This window comes from Abramis brama, assembly GCF_963993115.1.
Source record: "Abramis brama genome assembly, chromosome: 1".
In the NCBI taxonomy this organism is placed as follows: domain Eukaryota; kingdom Metazoa; phylum Chordata; class Actinopteri; order Cypriniformes; family Leuciscidae; genus Abramis; species Abramis brama.
The window spans coordinates 20,419,625-20,438,229 of NC_139963.1; the positions used below are offsets into that span (position 1 = coordinate 20,419,625).

General features: G+C 37.5%; 1 long non-coding RNA gene across 1 annotated transcript; it reads left to right on the top strand.

The window, feature by feature from the left end:
- The first annotated feature begins 768 nt into the window (after positions 1 to 768).
- Positions 769 to 16,753, top strand: LOC311084797. The gene is made up of 4 exons (XR_014606608.1): positions 769 to 1,010; positions 2,646 to 2,738; positions 3,775 to 3,870; positions 16,615 to 16,753. It is a non-coding gene; the product is annotated as an uncharacterized lncRNA (long non-coding RNA).
- The last annotated feature ends 1,852 nt before the right edge of the window (positions 16,754 to 18,605 follow it).

An 18,605-nucleotide genomic window follows, 5' to 3' on the forward strand; every position in this document is an offset into this window, starting at 1 on the left:
TTGGGGAGTATTTAATGTAAATATACATAATTGTGTACATAAATTCAAAATACACAAGTGTACATAGGCCTACAACACATACTAAATTCAAAACCTATGCAAATATGTACAAACAGTACACATTCAAAACCTACACAAAAAAGCACATAGAGTAGGCTACAAATACATCAAATATATACATTCAGCACACAAAAATTCAAAATGAACACTAAATTTAAAACTACACATTAATAACCTACATTTAATTCAATAAACTATACAAATATGGACAGAATACACAAATTAATAACATTAAATCCTAATCACAACTTTATTAAAAGGTCTTCACTGTACACTGAATGCATAGATGTGTTGTTGTAAACAGTAATAAAACTACAAATACATATGTTGACCACACTGGACCTAATGATGATGATGATGATCAAAGATCTTAATGAGGAAGGAACTCCTCCGGATATATTAACGTTTGCAGGCTACACAACAACTCCCAAAATGGGTGCAGAGGTCTTGAAATAGTTTGTCATAGATGTAAAACATTTTTTTAAGCACATCCATTGCTTGAAATAAAGTCTTCTGTTCAACTGCTTCCACACTGAATATGATAAAAACTTTCTTTGTCTGAACTGAAAATGTCATTCAGAGCATTCCTTTGCATGCTTAGTTGTTATTCATTTGATAAAGAGAGATCAACAGGGGGCGCGATGCTCCATATTCCCTCTCAACCAAAAAACAACCAAAGAAGAGCGACGGGCCGACGGCCAAACATGCGCGGGAAAAACCGTTTCTCAGCAACAGGCAACGTGGTCATCACTCTCTTCAGGACTTATTAAAACAACGAGATTTAACCATTATAATGGCGCTCTTGGTCAAAACACCGAAGAAAAGAAGATGCCGAGTAAGGCCATTTAATTCTGCTGATACTTCCACAAAAAGAAGAGAAGAAAATGAGTGGAGTTCATTCATTTCCTTATTGCAACAGCTGGCAGAATTGAGAAGGGGGAATTAAAAAGGTAAACATTTCTTTAACATAATTAAGTTTTTCCATTATTGTATTTGTAAAATTAAAAAGACATACAGACACTGTGAGCACTTGTTGAACTTAAAGTTTAGCAGAAATGTAGGGAATCACTTGTTTGTGATTTATTATAATTTTTTTTTATTAACTTAAAGTTTAGCAGAAATGTAGGGAATCACTTGTTTGTGATTTATTATAATTTTTTTTTATTAACAATGTCCTCTTTAATAATGTAAATATCTTAACAAATCGTAGTGTTTCTCAATGGGACTTGTATGGGCAGCCTATGTAACTTTTTGGACGTTGATTGTTACATAAATTTAGAATAAATGTTGCGGAAGCGCATATTCGTTAGATCTCGGAAGAGAAACAGGCAACTTGAAGAAACAAGTGCAATGTAAGTTAAGCATTTTTCCAAAATAAATACAGATTAACTCTAAACTGCAATTTGCAGCAAAATATCTTTTCCCCACCAATATATGCTTTAACGTAAATATTTGCCGTGGTAACTAACGAACGTTATTCTGGCCAGTGAAAACACTTCTGCATAAAATGCATTTATTAATTTTTGATTTTTGATGAAATAAGTTAAGTATCGTTTGATTGGTTGTATGTAAAGTCATCTCCGATTGGTCAATGAGAAATGTTTGGCTTGATTCGGAATAGGGCGCTATTTCTGTTAGCCTATGTCTTTATATGTTAGAAATGGTAAGGAGTAACGATAGTAGGTGTGTGTGTGTGTGTGTGTGTGTGTCAAAACACTCGTGTACGAGTTTTTTTTTTTTTTTTTTTTTTACTGTTGATGCTCGTGGTTGCCATGTAAGTTACATTCATATTCCTCAAACAGCGCACGCACCTGGAAATGGAAAACTGCGAGCACTGACGTATTAGTGGGGTAGGGGGTGGAGCCTGGTGAAGACAGAAACACAGGGAGGAAGATAAAAAAAGCCGTGCCGAATAATATTGACATTTTGCAGGGCATAACTCAATTTAATAAAACGCGAGGATCTGGCAACCTAAGAAGTAGTCATGACGTCATGACGTCAAAACTAAGTTGCCACCAATTTAGCCTCTCCATTCGAACTTGACGCGCGACCAAGCTTCCCGCACGCACACCGCCGGGAGAAGTTTGCTTGGACCTGTCGCCTTTGTAAATTAAGTTTATAAAGGACACATTGACACAACGATCGCTTCACCAAATACTAACAGTATGGAAACCAACATTAGAGGTGAGAAATGCATTGTTTTACTGTAGCGCGGCTCTTCTGATGAAACAGCGGCGCGCGCTCGGCGCGCGACCTCATCTTCCAACCTGCTGTTAATGTGCTCAAAGATTCTTCTCCGATATTGCTTAAATCAAATTATCGTCCACTATAACCATTTCGGAGTTGATTTTGCGATTTCAAACTATTAAAAGCAACATCAACATCGAAATTGAAGTGACTTGAGGACATTATCGAACATCTCGAGTTGTCTGTGCCAAAACACGACGACGTTTTCGTGATGGATTCCGTTCAAAAGAAGTTATTTTAACCTAGTTTAAGTCTAGTTTATGGTTTAATCTGTTTTCGAGATGTTTAGTAACAATCAGTGGTCAGTGCTCAGATATAATGTTCTTATCTTATCGCAGCCGCAGGTGGTGTGTTTGAGTGTGTCTGGAGGCCTCTGCGGAGAGTCTGGAGGAGGCTGCTGTGCTGCTGTGGCCATGATGAGGGCACTGTGGGTGTGTATCTGAAGGATTTCTACAGTACCTTTAGGAAACACTTCATAATGACTTTAAGTTATTAACTAATGTTATATAGCCTAATGCTGAATAGATCAGCAGTTCATGAATGAGAATGACAAAAAAGAATGTAACGTTATATGAGAACGCAAGTAATCATTTGAATATGTTAATATTTAATATGTGGTATATTATAAAGTGTTATATATTCAGATCTCACTTTATAAGTGTCTTTAACTACTATGTACTAACATTTAAATTAATCATTTGATACAATGCACTTTTTTTGTAAACTTTAGGTTGGCCAATGGGGAAGGGTAGGATTATTGTCTCCCTGAAAGAAATGTTTCAGTGTCTAGACTTCCTAATGTCCTGTACTGCCAACTTTTGAATAGTTATTTAGTTAGTATTTTTTTTTAACTTCTTTTACTTTTAAAAACCAATGCAAAGCAATGGACTAATGTATAGAGAAATGATTTGCCATCGGATGTTACATATTTTTTTAACAAGTAAAATGAGGTTTAAAAAATCTTTAATGAAATGGCACAATATATAGTACATTTTTTATTTTGATATTTGGAATGAATTTTGGGTTTATATTTTATTGGCCTGACTTTTATTGTTGTTGATTAATGTAGTTTTGTATTTTTACTTGTCGGACCCCAGGAAGAGTACGGGATCCAAATAAATGAACTACATTTTTTTATATTGTACTTATATTTAAAAAATACCTGCATGTAATTAAAGCTGTAATTAATTTCTGTAATTACATCTATAATTACACTGTCGACCTTCCCTTCCCCCTTAACCCCCCCTTAAACCTAACCAGAACACCAAACCTGCCCTAACCTTACCCGCTCACTAGCCTAGCAGCGTTTTGCAAAACAACACGAACACAATAAACACATTGTGCCTAACATTTTTTTATGCAAGTGCATAGTAGTTAAAGACACCTAAAAGACAGTGTGACCCTTATTCATTCTAAACACCATGAAAAACTGTGGCAAAAAGTAATTGATATGTAATGTTTTACCAGAAATAAAAGTTTCTGTGGAAGAAACGTCACCACTGTTCAATGGCCAAAGCTCCGTCCGTCCATGGTGAAGGTCCTGAAGTTGTTTTCTTCACAGAGGTGAGACAAATTGATTGTGACCTAGCCTGTTTTTTATGCAGAATTGGGGTAATGTGAATGTATCTGTTAGAACAGTCCCAGTGCTTCTCAAACCTGTCCTGGGAACCCCCTATCAGATATCTCCCTCCTCTAACACACATGACTCAGGTCATTCCTATAGCAGAGGCTGTAAGACTGGAATTGGGTGTGTCTGATGGGGACATAGGAAAATGTTCCCTGCAAAAAAAGTTTGAGAAGCACTGAAGGGCTGTAACTAGTATTACTAGTAACTAGTATTATTTTTTACTATTAAATTACTAATAATTTCCTGATCAGTCGATTAATCCTTTAGTTAACCTACCATAACAACATTAATCTTTCAACATTTTATTCAAACATTTTCTCATAAAATATACAAATTTAAAATAAAGTGCCAAGAATTAAAAAGCTTCTGTCAGTAATACAAATGTCCATGATGACTGCATTCATAGTCACTGTTTGTGATTGACAGGTGTGAGTCTTGAAATATTTAGTTTATTCAGCAGATTAAAGCTGCAGTCTATAACTTTATTGGGTTAAAAATGATCCAAAATAAATTTGAGCAAGTACATAAACAGCCAGTGTTAAAAACGATCTGCTTGCCTTCGCTCGATTCAAAACGGTAAGCTTCTAATAATGTTTTTAATTCCAGTGGTACTGGTGGATTTCCATGGGAAATTCGAGCATGTCTTTGCGTCATTACGTCACATACAGATGTGACGTAGATTATGTACGTGCATGTAAAGAAGGTGTCTTGGCTATATTGTGTGTGAGGATGTTGGAGGTGGAGATTTATAGCCTTTTCTCACAGCACTTGATATAATTAAACTTAACAATTTGATGGCGGATCCAGAAAGGTTCAAATGACAATCACCAGTGACAACTGGAGATTCACCCGTTGAAAAATGCAAAAGACTTCGGAGTGGCTACAGAAAAATTTCACATTTCTGCTTACTAATGATCTTTATATAGGCATTTGGTGTGAGGTTGGGGGTATTGGTACAGTGTTAACTTTCTCAATTGACGAGTTCGTAATGCGGTGAATTCCTGCTCCCCTTTACTTCATATAGAGAGACGCGCGTCGCAATCTGTGCACTGCTGTCTCTCCCTCGCTCGACATGTCGACAGGAGTCACTTGGACTCCTCGACAGGAGTCACTTGGAGACTCTAAAACTGTGGAAAAACACCTTCTGTACTGAAATTGGAGGACCAAATTCAGTATACAGTGCACCTTATGAACCATGGCATTAACTTGAACTGCGTTTCTGTCAGTGCGTGACTACAGCTCGTTAATAAACAACGTTTTTTGATCCATTTCATACAATCCGCTTTAGCAAGTGCACTTGCGCAAAAACATTTCTTGTTGTTGTTGTTGTAGATGCAGCTGATAAAACAGCTTCTCCGAGACTACAAAGAGACATGCATTTATTTGTGTGTGTGTGTTTCTTTTGTAAAAGTTTGAACAGAGATGGTGACAAGGAGGAAAAACTACGGACTGCAGCTTTATAGTATCTGCCTGAATACAGGTCTATATAAACGAACAGCTGAAGTCACAACTAGTGATCGACCGATATATCGGGCCGATATTTGCGTTTTTTTTAATTGGCGTTTTTTACTGCTGCGTTCGCCGATAGTTTTTTCCCGGCATTATTTACAGACAGGCATCCACAGGCAGCTCTGTATTGCTGGAGACGCTGCACTGCCCCTCCCTCACTAGCAGAGTGCTGGAATCTGCTCTTCAAGACAACGATAAGTTTTAAACTTTCAAAGCATTTTTTAACTGTTTGACTTAGCTGAAATATTGCCATACACTTTGAAAGTGGAAACACGTAGCTCTATATGTACTTGCCACTATAGCTAAGCAAGTTTGTGGGTCTAAATGGAAAACACGAATGCCTCTTTAAAACTGCTTGTCACTGTATTTAGGGAGCTGCAAATAGGTAAGTTGTAGGCTATTCATATGCATACGGAAGCTGTTACGAACACTGGTCATAGGATTAAGTAATGCCGACGTTGTTCCGTGGTATTTGTGGGAGTTTTATTAAGCGACCACCTGGCAGAGGTTTGGACGCGTGTGGTGTGTGTGTCTCTCCAGTGTTTCCCACACATAGACTAATTCGTGGCAGTGCGCCACAGAATCAGCACCGGCCGCCACATAATGCGTTTTTTGCGGTTGCCAAAGCGAATTTTTATCCCGCCAAAGCCTTATTTGATCGCTGAGTGATGTAGATGACTGACAACTGCGCTTGTGACAGGTCACATGTTGCTGAAAGAACGAGCAGAGAGAGAGCGCTCCCCTCCTCTGGCCGCGCGCGCGCGCACTCTCACCGTCTTCAAACTGTCTTGCTCTCCCTCCCTCGCGCATATTAATCAAAATCAATTGAGAATTGACATGATGGTAAAAGGTCGGAAGAGCGAAGTTTCATGTGGCGGATTGGGACATTTTTTTCCTGAATTACCGCTGGATGTGAATTGTGCTAAAAAAAAACGTTTCCTTATCTTCTCTGAAAAGCGTTCCGCACATTCAGCTGACACAAACCACACTTTCAATAAACACAAAAACCTATCCAGTGATGAAATGTTTTCTGTGTTGAGACAAATCTTGTGCGATGTCCTAAACTGCCAGGATAATCACACAAACACGTACACGTCCGCTAATGAAACCTTTGATTCACGCACTAGTGACTCCTTTGACCTGATTCTAATTTATGTATGGCAACACATTATAACAACTGATCTATCCAACACTGAACTCACCAGACGTCTGGATCGGTGTATAACAAATCGGTAACACTTTATAATAAAGTTCAATTTATTAAACTCTAGTTAACTTCATTAGTTAACATTAACTATTAATAAACTGCACTTCTACAGCATTTGTTAATCTTTGATAATGTTAATTTCACCATTTATAGTAGCCTTATTGAAATCAAAAGTTGTATTTGTTAACATTAGTTAGCCTAATGCACTGTGAATAACATGAACAAATGAACAGCTGTATTTTTATTAACTAAGATTAACAAAGATTAATAAATAATACAGTAACAAATGTACCTTTTGCTCATTTTTAATTATGCTTAACCCTTTCACGCATAGTGGTCACTACAGTGGACAGCTATTAAAAATGCATTTTCTTGAATTTGCACGGGTTTTTATGGCAAAGTTGCACATCAGCCTCTTTATTGGACCCTTGTGCATCATCCTATAAATTGCAACCAAGTGGCAAGCCTTTGTATTTCGATTTTTTTTTTTTTTTTTTCTCCAAACCAAGATGGCCAAGGGTCAGTCAGACATGCCAAGTTGCTCTGGAATATCCACCCATTCCTTCTATCCCAAGAGACTCTTGTAGGTAAAAAAAATATTGGAGCATCAAGCAATATCTAATAAGTCATATCACAGTAAAATTTTCCAAGTTTTGATTTTAGATTGAGAGAAAACTCTGATTAATCACATGTCCACTGTAGTGGACGTCATGCATCAACTGCTATATTTCAGCTACAATTCATAATTATAATGTGAATATTGTTTTTGAAATTTAAAACTTAAAAACTTAATCTGCAGTGACTTTTTTTTACTGTAAATAAATGTATTTGTATTATTAGAATGTAATTTTCATTGACATCGAAAAAAGTCATGTGATTACATAATGTATGACATTTGTAATGCATTACTTTATTTGTTAGATCAAAAAGTAATCTGATTTCGTAATGCATGTTATTGTAATGCGTTTTTTTACTCATAACATCAAAAAGTAATCTGATTACGTAATGCATGTTACTTGTAATGCGTTTCTTTACTCATAACATCAAAAAGTAATCTGATTACGTAATGCATGTTACTTGTAATGCGTTTCCTTACTCATAACATCAAAAAGTAATCTGATTATGTAATGTGCGTTATTGTAATGCGTTTCTTTACTCATAACATCACAAAGTAATCTGATTACGTAATGCATGTTACTTGTAATGCATTTCTTTACTCGTTACATCAAAAAGTAATCTGATTAGGTAATGCACATTACTTGTAGTTAATTACTTGTTAGATCAAAAAGTAATCTGATTAGGTAATGCATGTTACTTGTAACACATTACTTTACTTGTAACATCAAAAAAGTAATCTGAATGCGTTATGCATGTTACTTGTAATGCGTTACCCCCAACACTGATCATTTCAGATGAGATTGAAAAAACGTATCGCTAGGTTTTCTCAGAGGAGGGCTATGATAGAAATGTGCATGTCCATCTAGAACATAATCAGAATTATCAGCTAATAAGGGTAAATCTCCATACTCTGGTGCACTGGAGGGAGCATCTGCGTGGTTTCCACAGTTGTACCTTGACAGGCTGTAGAAAATTCTGATGGAATCACGTCCTCATGTTCTGATATCAAAGATACGCGAAGTGCAACTTGTATGAAGTTGTATGAAACCTTTGCAATATTTTGCATTTATATTTTTTGTATATATTTTATAGTTTTCACATGATTTGATATAGTTGTATTGATTAGTTCGTTAAATTCACATACTTTATCTGTTTGATTATTGTCTTATTTAATACAGTATATCTATAGTTTAAACCATAACCGCATGCTGTCCACTCAAGTGGACATCTGAAAATCTCTTTGAAAAATTTGTACAAAAATAAAATATGGCGATGTCCATAACATCAGGAATTTTTTATCACAATTGACCATGTTATTAAATGAGTCCAGTTGAGGCGCGAGTACATCCATCAGATATTTTAAACAACCAACAAGGACGTTAAATGTTTAGTAGCCGAGTGCAGAGAGTACGTTTGAGCCGCGCGCCTCATAGCTCGCACCCACTGCATCTGTGGATGAACACAAAATAATTTCTCCATCTTCGCGAGTAAGTCTGTCTGGGCAGCTCCCTCACTCAGTGTTGTCATCTCTGCCAGTTTTGAGGCTTCCTCAACGCAGCAGTTGACCGTGGCATCAAGGTCATCAGAAAAGCTTCCCTTAAACCGGGGATCAACAAAGCTTGTCAAGTCCATCACCTTCTTTGCATCAGAAGTAGGGCTGTAACGATACGCGATATAAAACCGAAATCGCGATACTCAGAGCCACGAACCTGTGTCACGGTGTGAGAAGGCAGAATCGCGACACACCCCTCCCAACTCCCAGAGTTATCCTTCCCATCCAGATCTAATGCTACCACATCTTCAAATTACTATTAATATTTTTTGAAGTTAACATTATAAAATGCGTAGACCTACACCATAAAACTATTTGAGGATAAATTATTCAAAATTTGGCAATTCCAGCATTATGGATTTGCAGGCAAAACTTGAAATATAAATTCTCAGAAAATGCATTTAATACCAATATATTGAAACTTCTGTTTATATATCATTATCCCTTAATAAATGAGTCCAGACATTAGAAAAATATGTCTACACATGCATTTTATATTTAATATGAGGGAAATACACATGCGTTACAGACAAAAAATCTTTCTTTTAGGTGGCAAAATATTTTTTAGTAATTCTGTGAATTACACTGCGCAAACCAAAAGTAATACTAGCCACCGGATGAAGAAGGGTTGGCTCTCCACAGAACATATTTTATTTAATTTTTCGTGTTCACATTTATGAGGAAAAAACAATGTTACGGACGTGTCAGTTCCCGGTTACAGACGTGACCGCTCTGAAAGCGGCACTAAAAGACTGCTTTAAAACTTTCACAGAGACCTCAAACAGAAAGCACAAAGCCTTTCTTTAAAGTGAATTTTGTTTTGTATTAATTGCATGTTAATTTGAATCAATGTTTCATCAACCAATTACCTGGATTTAATAAATAAGAGCAAGTAGTAAATATAGCAGACAATAGATAATCACGACACGGAGGCGCCGGTGTGCAAACTTGAGCTTGTCTCATAAATGAACCGAAACTAAGTATACTTGCCTCACAGACCTGAGAAATACATCTATTGTCAACAGAAAGCTTGAAATCTCTACTTTTAAACAGAACAATTCAAAACGAAACAAAACTATGTAGTCCGTATGAAATGTGCCTTTCTCTCTGGCGCGTTCACTACTGCGAAGATCGCGAGTCATCATCGTCAACTTCATCTTTGCAGCCGACACAGAAAACACTAGTTTATTAATAAACAATTAAAATGTCTCCTTCCCATATTTTACATATTCATAATCATTACTTTTACTGGTTCTTTGTGACCGCTTTTAGGTGCTATATTGGCAGTGCCACCCACGTTACATGAACGCGACACCACCGCATCAGCACCGAAAACATGGAGATTTTTTTAGACAATAATCGCACAACCTATTCGATATTCAACAATTAAATATACTCAGTGACTCATCCCAACCAAATATAAAAATCGTTTACTTATTTATTTAGTTTTGTTTGTTTTTCAACAGTCTGTTTTGTTACAAAGAAAACAAGTGTTATAGCTTTGGCTATTTATTTATTTAAAAAAAAAAAATCGTGATACGAACCGAATCGTGGGTTTGGTGTATTGTTACAGCCCTAATCAGCAGTGTGTGTACCTGGACTCAAGATCTGATTTCATTACCCTCTTCAGGTCTATGGTGAGGGCATTGTCTTCATTTTTTACCTCAAGAATGTCTGAGATGATGTTGACTTAGCACCGGCCTCAGGGCTGATTGACTTACTCTGCTCTCTGAAGCCAAAGCATCAGTAAAAGCACTGAGTGGTTGAAGGATTTGCAAGACTTGCTCAATGACTGCAATATCTGCATCCTTTGGCATCAAATGCCATTCCCCTCTCTTAGTTGCCAGTTCAGCACAGACTTCCTGCTGTTGTTAAATAAACCTCTGCAGCATTTTCTGTGTCGATCCCCATCTAGTGACTAGATCATGGATGAGTGACCTCTGAGGGACGTTTAAGGCCTCTTGTTTATTTCTGAGCTCTCTTCTTCTCTTCTTGAAAATCCCTGTACCAAATGTCGACAGCTTCGGACAGCTGTGTCCCCCCTCTGATTTTTCAGAGCTTTAGAAATGGTCAGATTCAAGTTGTGGCCAAAACACCCAAACCACTGGCCGGGAAAGGTGGTGTCACTCAAATGCCTTTTTCATGTTTGTAGCATTGTATCAGTTGTAACACTGACAATACGCTCTTTGTTGATGCCCCACTCCTGCAACATGTTATCAAATTCCCTGATATTGTTAGCAGTGTGGTCTTCTGGAAAGAACTGTGTTTCCAGGTAGTTTGATTGAAGTTTCCAATCTGTGAGGTAGTGTATGGTGAAGCTGATGTATGGTTGACCACTTCCTCCACTGCTGGTCCATAGGTCAGTAGTTGCTGCATCCCATTTTCCCTGTGCTATACGCTTGCCAACATCCTCTTTTAGACTGTTGTACATTTTGGGTAATTCTGTCTTAGAGAAAAACTTCTTTGTAAAGTGGAATTATCGTCTTCATCAGTTTCTGAAATCCTGGTTTTGCTACTGTGTAATTTGGGATCATGTCCTTAGCAATACAATATGCTATGGCATGATTGATTTCCTTGACCCGATGAGATGAGGGTCCATATGAAGCCTGACGCTGGAATGCCTCTTTGACTGTTGGCTGAACGATGGCTTCAGCTGAAGATGAACCAGCACTGCTGGTCATGTCAAAGCAATAACTAAATCAGCATACTATCATCTGAAAAATATTGCAAGAATAAGATGCTTTGTTTCCAGACAAGACTTAGAGAAACTTGTGCATGCTTTCATCACCAGCAGGGTGGATTATTGTAATGGACTCCTCACTGGCCTTCCCAAAAAGACCATAAGACAGTTGCAGCTCATACAGAACATATCACACCAGTCCTCAGGTCTTTACACTGGCTCCCAGTTAGAATTAGGATTGATTTTAAAGTATTATTACTGGTATATAAATCATTCAATGGCCTAGGACCTCAATATATTGCAGATATGCTCACTGAATATAAACCCAACAGATCACTCAGATCATTAGGATCATATCAGCTAGAAATACCAAGGGTTCACTCTAAGCATGGCGAGTCCGCTTTTAGCTATTATGCCAGCCGCAGCTGGAACCAGCTTCCAGAGGAGATCAGACGTGCTCCTACAGTAGTCACATTCAAATCCAGACTCAAAACACTTCTGTTTAGCTGTGCATAGGGCTGATTTAAAGCAGTTTACCGCTATACCGTGGGAATTTCTTGCTTTTCAACCGCGGTAAGAAAAAATCCATACCGTCCCAGCCCTAGCTGTGCATTTACTGAATGAGCACTGTGCCGCTGTTCGTCCGACTGTTTGTACTGTACTGCATTTTATTTTATTTTTCTAAACCGTTTTAATTATTCTTATTTCTTTTTATTATTTTAATTTCTTCTATGTAAAGCACTTTGAATTGCCATTGTGTATGAAATGTGCTATATAAATAAACTTGCCTTGCTTTGCCTTGCCTTGCCTTGCCTTGCCTAGATGCATGGCCACTCTGTAAAATAGGGAAGAAAAATGTTACTTCTTGCCTCTGAAATTTTAAATAAAAGATGCTGTTCAGACAGAGAATACAGGCAAAGTAATGCTAACTGAAAATTTGTGTTTTTTTTGTTTGTTAGATTAAATATAACCCAAGTTCCGACTTCCAACTAAATACATCTGTCAGTCTATACTAGATTTTTAGTAATTTAATAAAGTTTTCCACTTTATTTGTACTCTCTCTTGAATAGTGTGAAATCAACACCATAATTACACAGCCAAATACACATATAACATGTCTTGATATTTAAATGGTCATACTGACAAATTACTTGCTAATGACTTGTTAGTACGACAGTAGTACTGTAATTCAGGTTATTTTTTTCTGGATAACAAAGCCAGTAGGTAAGCTAATATAGCTAGCTAAACATTTATAAACAGCAAGTTTACTCGCACTGTGTGGAAATGTATGATTGTGTTGCGTTCCTTTTTCAACTTAAAATCAAATTAATTATTCTGCCAAACTTCCATTATTAATTACAGAACTTACTTTTAGCTGAGTATTGTATTTTTGTTGTTAAAATACGAGATGCAAACTTTAGCGTAGCTATTGGAGAGTTCAGGCTAACTCTTAAACTACGTGGAAGCAAGCTACATGCAGCAAATGGAAATAAGTTAATGTAATTTTGCCATCCTGTCTTTCAAATAGTTGTTTTTATGTGGTATTCAACATGAAGAAATAAAGTGTCTTACCTTTATCTCCCTGCTCAGGAATGCGGAGGGGGATCCTGTGACACACATCCTATATAAGCCTTCTTGACATTAAACCATTCATCAAAACCATCTGTCAAAACTACATGATCGAGGACTAGCATGGTTAAAAGGTCAAACTAACTGTCAAAACTATGAAATATAATAGGAAGAGTCAATAGGTCAAACTAACTGTCAAAACCACATGATCGAGGGGTAGGAAGGTCAAGGGTTAATCCCTGACCCCTATACTGGAAGGTCAACCTGTCAATCAAAAAGGCCATCAATCATTTTGACATTTGCTGTGTCTTATCACTACTGTCAAATATATCACCAATGAGGCTTATCATGTGTCACCTAGCAGCAGCAGAGCCGCGTCAGACACGTTTCTGTTGTGCAAAGACTTGGAAAACTCCACGCAGCAAGTGTGTCGCCGGCCTTAATGACAGATATCAGAGCAGCAGGTTTATTATGCTACTGTCACTTTAAGACCTGCTGCTCCTGCACGACGCAAATCTGATGTGCATCCCATTTTGTCAAAACTCTTTACAACACCGGTTCAATGTAAACATTATTTTACTCATTTAAGGCTGCTTTTAAAAAAATACTGGACAAAACGGGCTTTTGGCATAATTGTGTTTGTGTTATTGTTGTTCAACAAGCCTATGCGAAGTTCGCCAAACATCACCATGATTTTGAGGTGGAGGAGGACGAAAAGGGCTATCATCATTGCGCATATGCTTCAGTTATTGTGTGCGAGAGAGTTCTCAGGACTGGTGGGACCATATTGTGGTGGGATTTAACGAGGAGCAGTGGGTCATTTAGGATGAGCAAGCCAACCTTTGATGTGTTGTCAACGTTTGTCCACATTCCTCTCCTATGACGACACAACGTTTCGTCGGGCCATCTGTCCCTTTGCAGATGCACGTCAGGTTGTTCTCATCATTAAACCGCGAAGACATTGCCTAATGCCTCAGAAAATCCAATCTGCCTGTTTACACGACAGTCACATTGGCACATATCTTATTTATTTCCACATATGAATGAGGCCTAAAACTGATCTCGAAATATCTGAATGCATGCATTTTTTTCCCCTGGTTACACGGTCATAAAACGCATCCGATCTATGTCACATGAGCAAAAAATCGGAATTGGGTCATGTTTTACTGACAGTGTAAACGAGGCCATAGACTTGAGATTCTCAAGACAGTGTGTTCTCTTGTCTTATTGCGCTTGAATGGTTTTTAAAAGCATTTTCATGAATAAGAGCGTGATCATAGATTGTAACACTAGCTAAAGAATGACAGAAAAAACAGATGCTGCATTAATTGCATTACATTTTTTTTACAAGTTAAACTGGGAAATGTTTATTGTAGGGATGTCACGATACAAAATTCCAGTAGTCGGCACCGATTCCATTAAAATTTTACGGTTCTCGTTACCAATTTCGGTACCACAGCAAAATCTGTTGGAACTATTTTTCTATTTTATGTAACTATTTGAAAAAAAAATATTAAATTAAATTCAATGACTTTATGACGGTAATCATAAGTAAATAATACATAAGCATTAAAGGCTACATGCTGTTTAAACGTAAGTATTGGTTAAAAAAAAAAATCCCATGGAGACGTAGCTAAATCTACTGTACAGTAGCCTAATATAATTATTTCTGTCAATTTCTTCAAGTTAAACCGAACTTTTATTTTGCTGTGAAGACCTTTTGAGTTTCTGTGTGTGTATGATATGACGATAGTTTTTTCTCAAATTAAAACGGTAAAATGCTCATGAAGTGACTCTCAGAGTGGCTCTGGAGATGAATTTCATCATGTCATCATTGTGAAAACAGCGCGAGCGTCGTGTGTGTGTGTTAAATATTTAAGTTAATATTTTACAGGGTTAATATTTAAATAGTCTTTTTGCAGTTTAATATACACAGACACTATATATATCGTGTATATATTGGCTACAGACAGTGCTCCAAGTAAAAAAGTTAGTCTGGAGGCCCGCGCTTCGATAAAAACGACTTAAAGCAGCTGCCTATTAGTGGGTACCGAATATACCCGGTACTACAGAAATGCTGGTATCGTCACATTTTCAGTACCGACTTGGTACCGAAGTACTGGTACTTTGACAACACTAGTTTATCGCAAGCGTTAACGTGTTAAGTTTGACAGCCCAGATAAAACCGTTTGTGGAACTGATTCTGAATTAGTTTGCTGTTTCCGCATAAGAAAATGCATGACTTCACATGTATTTCTTTAGTACCTTGGAAAAACAAAACGGTTATTTACACTGGAAATAAATTATTATAATCACTGAAATTGTCTACACTGCAAAATCAGCATTTTGTTGAGAGTGCAGAATTCAGTCAGTGATCGTGTGCACCGAACCAAACTGTGTTTAGCGGTGCCTAAAGCCATTGCATTTGTAAGCTCAACAGAAATGTGTGTGATTAGTTAATGCTCAATGCTGCAAAACATTGTAAAAATAAATGTAATTCAATGTGAGCAAATAATAAATATAATGCCTTGAATTTGGGGGTATTCCCCCCCCCCCCCCAAATCCCCAAATCCCCAAATCCCCAAATCCCCTTTGATTTCTGACCCTGGTTATGCATGGCCATAGTAGATTAAACTTATGTAGGATGTTTATGATTAACATCATACTTGAGATTACTAATTAAAGTAAAAACATTTTTAGTTATTAATAATGTTGTTGGGTTTTTAAATTTTCATGAACCGTGTTTGAATTCAGATATTTTAGTTATGTAATTTTTGTCTTTGTTGTAGTGTAGACAAAATTAAAAAAAACTTCATTTAACATTTTTGCCAAAAATCTTGTTGGCAAGTTTAATTTGCTATTATTCAGTGCAAATACAACAGGCCAAACCTTAGTAATTTATAAATAATCCATTAATAAACTATCAATAATGTAACTAAAGGTCCATTCACACAAGGATAATCACTATAAAGATTTAGGGTCTCATTCACTAAGCATGCATACAAACGATTTTAAGAACAAATCACGATTCACCAAACATTTCTATGTAAAATGTATTTTCAATTTAGGGGAAAATATAGGAGAAACTGAAACCACACATACGCAAAAAGCACTTGCTCTGTACGGCCTTATAATCGTGTTAAGAAGTTATATTTCATCCTAACACGATGATAATTATATTGAAGTTTGTTGCATTAATTGTATTAGGCTATATAATCGCTTATAATAAACAATTTTATTGTTTGTTGGCGTGGACGCTAATATATATTTATCTTTTATAGTCATCTTTGTAACACTTTACAATAAGGTTTCAGATGAACAATACGCCACATCATTTATCAATCTTGGCTAATGTTATTCTCAAGATTTACTAATACGTTAAGATCAAAATCGATATCTGTTTACAGTAATTAATGTTTATGTTAGTTAATGCATTAACAAATGAGACCTTATTGTAAAATGGTACGGTTATCATTCTTAAATTGAATGGGTCTTAATGCCCATGTTCTTATTGCTCATGATCTCTTCACCTCTTTTCTATATAGATGATCCTTTTTGATGAATTGATGACCAGTAAAACTGCCGAGTTCTCGGACGAACCTTTGAAGCCAAGTTTAAAGACTCAGAAGATGGATCTACTTCCCCTCAAATTTGCTCGACATGTCCGTCCCACCGACATACTGACAGAATGTGATGTGTACTGGTCAAGGAACTTTATTACTACTGTGCACTCAGGAGAACACGCCATGCACAAGCTTTTCAGTGACTGACCTTTCACTTCGACCCTCAGGGCCTAACTGACAAAGGTCGTGTACACTTTTGGACCTTGAACCTTGAATGTCCAGAACACTTGGCAATGAGCCAAGAAGGAGTTTGATCTAGTGCACAAAACAGACGTTTAAACGTTGGTTTAGGTCAATGCTAGCTGGCATTAGATCGACAACTTGAAGACAACAAAGCACTGTACCTATGAAGTGTCCTTAAGATAAAGACAGATAGATGCATAAAAAAAACTGCATGAATGTTTTCACACAGAAATCATGATTAATCCATAAGTTCATGCTTTTGATCTTTTTTTTTTGTTGGAAAATTAGAAAATGTGCACCAGCTGAAATCACTCCGATATCTTGCTGTGTGCGCGCTCAGGTGAGAATTCCCCTCTAGGCCGTTTACACCTGGTATTAAAGGGATACTTCACCTCTGGAAAGATGAATGTGTATTTAAAATAGGTCATTTATGTAGAAGAAATGTGAAGAAATTTTTGAATTTGGAGCTTTCTAGACTGAGAAAATCCAGAAAATGTATTTTTGGCTTATGTGGATGAAAGACAACAACTCCCAGAATGCACTTGCTTCGCTGCCCTAGGAGGCCACTCCCAAGACACGCCTACCGGTAAGAGAGCGCAGTTGAAAACAACAAGGTTAGGCTACTATTGAGACTCTGTGATGAGTTTGCCAGGGATTTCGAGATGGCCCAAAATGTCCGGGATTTGGCTTTAGCGTTCTACAGTCGCCATTCATCATGTTTACTGTGGCGAGCAGGACGAGGCTGATGGCCGCGGGAGAACGGCGCGAGGCCGGTGGCGTCATCACTGAGACGCTGCGGTCTCGCATCGCTCACGGAGGAGCAGGAATTTTCTTAGCAATGTTAAAACGCACATCAACCGATCACTTGTTTAGCGTTCATGTAAACACTACATTCAAATTCACCAATCGGAATGAATTCAGCTAGATTGAAACAAAAGGTGTGCATGTAAACAATGAATGGCGACTGCAGAAAGCAAATCCCGAATCCCGGACATTTTGAACGATCTTGCCCGCCGGACAAGTCCGGGAAATAGAGGATGGTAACCCATTCAGCTTTCTCCTACTACTCAGCTTTCTACACAGAACAAGAGCCTGCTAGCTTAGCTTCCAAAGAAAGACGGCTGACACTGTGTGCATTCTGTGAGTGAGATCCCACCCTCTATGGGCGGGTTGAAAACATGTGGAACAGCTCCTACTACTGGCTGTAGTCTTTAGCCTCTGGCCAGAAAATCCTCCGATGACGCAAAATGACGATTTTTGCGTCATCGGAGGATTTTTTTCCAGACAAAAAATACATAAATCTCTTGTCTCAGGGGGATATGAGGGTGGAAAGCATGGTAATTCGAAAATACTACAGGTTTTCTACTAATACAAAGCTTAATGCTAAATCCTGAAGTATCCCTTTAAAGGGCACCTATTATGCTAAATGTGCATAAATGTGTTGGCAGTGTGTGTACACAACCACCCTATGATGATAACTTTCGGTCTACTTGACACAAATAAGCACATCATGAACACAACCGGAGATGACGGAAAAACATGGAGAGCAACGGTTTTCGTTTCTGCTCTGACAGCTGCAAGACCACACCGAACGCTGTGTGTGTGTGTTAGAAATCAGGAATGGTGAGAGAACATTGTTCTTGGTACATTTTTCATCTTCAAACCAAATTTGGGTCTTCAGCCGACAAAGTTGAAATCCCGTCTGGCTATAGCGCACTTCCCATAATGTT